This window comes from Rosa chinensis, chromosome 4, assembly GCF_002994745.2.
Source record: "Rosa chinensis cultivar Old Blush chromosome 4, RchiOBHm-V2, whole genome shotgun sequence".
Lineage (NCBI taxonomy): Eukaryota > Viridiplantae > Streptophyta > Magnoliopsida > Rosales > Rosaceae > Rosa > Rosa chinensis.
Window position 1 is genome coordinate 19,572,225 of NC_037091.1, and position 5,040 is coordinate 19,577,264.

The 5,040-nt window shown below is 40.2% G+C and overlaps 1 pseudogene; it reads left to right on the forward strand.

Annotated features, from left to right (window-relative positions):
- Window positions 1-364: 364 nt before the first annotated feature.
- LOC112198943 lies at window positions 365-1,387 on the forward strand (annotated as a pseudogene).
- The last annotated feature ends 3,653 nt before the right edge of the window (window positions 1,388-5,040 follow it).

A 5,040-nucleotide genomic window follows, 5' to 3' on the forward strand; every position in this document is an offset into this window, starting at 1 on the left:
GCAAATTTCATGTCTTGTGTAATGTAATCTAAATCTAAACTCTGCTACTCTTTATATATCTGCAAGTTTGTTAGTATTAATACTGGTTATCTATCTCCTCATTAATGTCGAGTGGAGTTGTGACTGTTGTAGCATTAGGTGTGCTGCCTTTTTCTCTTTCTGGCCTTTTAATATATAGTTACTTGTTGATTAATCGTACGTTATTTAAAAGATATAGAAGAGCTAATGGTTCAATGTTTTGTTACATCTTGTAGTAGTTGTCTGTGTGATGATTGCTATCATAGTTGTATACAGGAGATATATTCGAGAACGTAGCGGCTCTAATGATCTAGTCTTACATGATCCAAGCTTTTCGACACTCACAATGGACAATTTTCTAAATAATAAAGAAAGAGAGAGGCCCATGAGGTTCACTTCTCAACAACTTTAGATTGCAACTGATAACTTCACCAACTTGCTGTTTAGTAATGGAACCCTTGTGGCAGTGAAGGTCCTAAATGGTACCTCGGACAAGGGAATTGAAGAACAATTCTTGGCGGAAGTTAGAACCCTTGGCAAGATTCATCATATCAACTTGGTTGGTCTTTATGGTTTCTGCTTTGAGAGACACCTCAGAGCAATTGTTTATGAGTATATGTCAAATGGTTCGCTTGATAAGTTTCTTTTCCATGGAAACAAGATTTTAGGATTCAAAAAGTCTCATGAAATTGCAGTTGGGACAACTAAAAGGATTGCTTACTTGCACGAAGAATGCCAGCAGCAAATAGTCCACTATGATATAAAACCTGAAAAGATTGTTTTGGATGAGAACTTCTTTCCTAAAGTAGCTGATTTTGGTTTGGCCAAGCTGTTCAACAGAGATAAGACTCATATATCAATGACAGGGTGGAGGGGAACTCTTGGTTATGCTGCACCATAAGTTTGGCTGCAGTGTCCTATAACCCACAAGTGTGATGTGTACAGCTTTGGAATGCTATTATTTGAGATCATAGGCAGAAGAAGGAACCTAGACGACAATCTTCCAGAGAGTCAAGACTGGTTTCCAAGGTGGGGATGGAAGAAGTTTGAAGCTGCAGAACTAGGAGAGCTAGTGCTAGTTTGTGGCATAGACGAGAAAGACAAAGAGGCAGCAGAGAGAATGTTAAAGGTAGCTATCTGCTGTGTTCAGTATAGGCCCGAGTTGAGGCCTTTAATGAGTGTTGTGGTGAAAATGTTGGAAGGAGAAATTGAGATTCCTAGACCTTCAATTAACCCAATTCAGTACTCGTTCCCAGGCACTCTTGTCATGGTATCGTATAGTACTAGTATCTTCGACACGGATACCTCTCAAACAGCAACTCGTGTCATGAATTCCTCTCAAACAACAACTAGTGTTGAAGGACATTGACTTTAATGTGCCTTGTCAAACTAGAATTAGTTCTCTATTTGTAATAGGAGAGTGTTTTAGATTCCTAGTGCTGTTTAGAATAGGATTCTTTGTGCTAAAAGATTATGTACCTGTACTCACTATAATTATTTTCCTTCTTTTTAACGTTTTTTTTTTAGAGAAAGGAGGTAAGCTTTTATTAAAATATAAAAGTTTAAAGATTACAAACTTCAGCTTCTAAAGCAGCTTGTAAAAAAGAGGGTGCTGAAAAATAAAAAACCTCATTTGGAGCTGAGGTACAAGAGGCTGCCATAAGGTGAGCAACCTTATTTGCAGTCCTTTTGGTATGAACAACCTGCATGTTTGGGTTAGTTGCCAGAAGGACTCCCAAATCATCGTATATACATCTCAGAACTGATGTATTATGGCCATTCTTACTAACCAACTACTGCTGCACCAAAATAGAATCAGTTTCAATAATAGCTGGCAAGAAGGACTGCTCCACCACAAATTCCACTGCCTGCTTACATGCCTCTACCTCTGCATGCTCTGGAGAGATTATGCCACGTAATGGCTTCCCACCACCAGCAAGCATAGAACCCTACCAATCTCTTACAACAAAACCTCCACTTCCTTACGTTGTTGCATGGTTATAAGAACCATCAACATTAACCTTGAACCATCCAATTGGAGGAGCAAACCACCGAGTCACCGTCACCTCTCTAGGACCAATTCTACCCAATTTCATGTTATGAAATCTGAAATCCTGTAGTCTAGAAACTATCTTGAGTTGCACGTCACTAACCGAACTAGCTTTATCGTCCCAAATATGACAATTTCGTTCTTTCCAGACACCCTACAACAAGTACACTAACTCACCCAAGCTTTTCAACGAGAATTCACAAGCACAAGCACTTAACCACTCTAAAATGTTATGGTGAGTAGAATGGGGATTATAACAAACCTGAGCCACCACAGCATTGGTATGAAGCAACTGCTTAGTAAACAAGCAGTCACGACAAATATGAATAGTAGATTCCACTGCCGTAGAGCATAATGGACAAATCATTGATTCTAATTCAACCCTTTTCGAAGCCAGTCTTTCCAATGAAGGCAGAATATCATGGGACACCCTCGAAATGTGTATCTTTGCAAAACTAGGTATATCAACCTTCCATAATTTCTTCCAAAATTGTACACCTACAGACAGATCAAACGACCTCCTAGAAGAGGATGTCTAAAAAGAAAATTGATAAGCAGTTTTTACTGTAAACTTACCATTCTTTTCAAGTCTCCAAGTCTCTCTATCATCCACCTCCCTTGATGACAATGGAATAGAAAAAATTGCTTCAGCTTCTGCCACCGGAAAAATACCTCGAATCAAAGTAGCATCCCAATGGCCAGTTGGGTTCATCAATTCACTCACCCAAGTGATAGCACTAGCCGCACTATTCCCAGCCCGGGGTTTAAAATTGGGAACACCAGGAATCCAAGAATCAGTCCACACCTTCACAGTTGTTCCAATACCAACCTGCCAATGTATGCCTTGCTGTAATAGGTCGCGTGTACCAAATATGCTCCTCCAAGAGTAGGACGGAGAAGGATGAGGTTCCATACTCCAAAAAAAATCTTGTGGAAAATATCTAGCTTTAAAAATACGTGCACACAAAGACTCTGGATTCTTAACCACACGCCAGGCTTGCTTTGCTAACATAGCTATATTAAACTCAGATAAACTCCAAAACCCTAAACCTCCTTCTTCCTTAGGGTTACAAAGAGCCTTCCATGTCTTCCAATGAATCTTTCTTTTATCAAGAGTACTCCCCCACCAAAATCTAGCACACATTTGCTCCAAATCGTCGCAAAAATTTTGTGTCAGTTTAAACACACTCATTGCATAAGTGGGTAAAGCCTGCGCTACCACCCTAATCAGAATATCACGGCTTGCACCACTCAACAACTTCCCTTGCCAATTAGCTACCTTCTTGGCCAGATTCTCCTTAATATACTGGAATCTAGTTGTTTTCTTTCTACCCACATAAGTAGGTAGCCCTAAATATTTCTCATGTGAAGCAACAACCTTCACCCCCAACAAACTAGCAATCTCATCTTGCACATAATCTGTAACATTCTTGCTAAACACCACCGAGCTTTTGTCAAAGTTCACCAATTGGCTAGAAGCTCACCCATATGTTTCAATAATGTCTTGTATCTGATAACAAGACTCCAACGAAGCAGAAGAATAGAGCATACTATCATCAGCAAATAACAAATGACTTACCGAAGGAGCTTCACTACAAATCTCTATCCCGGGTAAGAGACCAGAACTTTGTTTCTATTGGAATAATGCCGAGAAGCCTTCAGCACCAATAAGGAACAGATATGGAGACAATGGGTCCCCCTGCCTCGACCCTCTACTAGGAATCACAAGGCCATGAGGCTAACCACGTAGCAAGAATGAATATCTACCAGAACAGACACATTGCATCACCATTTCAATCCATGTAGAAGCAAAACCAAATCTCTCCAATACCTTCCCAAGAAAAGTCCCTTCCATCCTCTCGTAAGCTTTACTTAAATCCAATTTCAGAGCCATCCAGCCTTCACCTCCCTCCTTTTTGTTATGAATAAAATGGGCTAGTTCATTTGCAACCAGAATATTATCCGTGATCAATCTGCCTGGGACAAAAGCACTTTGAAAATGGGAAATCAATTAACTCTGGCAAAATAACCTTCAATCTGTTAGCTATAACTTTTGAACTGATTTTGTAGATAACGTTACACAACGCAATAGGCCTCAAATCAGACATATTTTTCGGGTTGGACACCTTTGGAATAAGGGAAATATGAGTGAAGTTTATTTGTTTGATAAGTTGTCATGAATGTAAAAAACTCTGTACTGCTGCAACAACATCTTCCCCCAACAGTATCCCAATAATGTTGAAAAAACAACGGAGGCATCCCATCTACACCTAGGGATTTAGTCGGGTACATTTGGAATAGAGCACTTCGTACTTCATCTATAGAGTACTCGGCACATAATTGTTCATTCATATCCTGAGACACACATGGTTGAATTGCATCCAATGTTGTTTGCATGGCATCCAAGTCAATATCAGACGCAGAGAACATTGCATTAAAGTAGGAAACCACAACCCTTTCCAGACCTTCGTATCCTTAAACCATTCACCTGTTTCATCAAACAACCCAGTCAGAGTGTTCTTCCTCCTTCTGTTAGATGCCTTTCCGTGAAAGTAGTCTCCCCATTAACTCCCTCTTCTCGACTAGTACAGGTTCAGTAATAGTGACATCGATTAACTCATCCAACCTTGCCCTAATACCTAACATTTGCTGCTGCCTACCTTTGAACGTTTTTTTCTGCCAATTATCTAAAGCCATTCTTGTGTGAGAAATCTTCTTAGAAGTTAGAAACATGGGGGATCCAGAGACATCAGTCCTCCACGCCTCAGCCATAACATCATCACACTAGCTCACTATGCTGTAGCCAATATGCCTCAAATTTAAACCGGTGGTGTCTAGGTCTTGCAGGTATAAGAACCGTACTAGCATGAAGGAGTATCGGAACATGATCAGAGTCACTAGGGGGAGGTGTTTCAGTTTTACAAACCCAAAAATGTCGCACCATGACACCGTACACACTGCTCTGTCCAGTC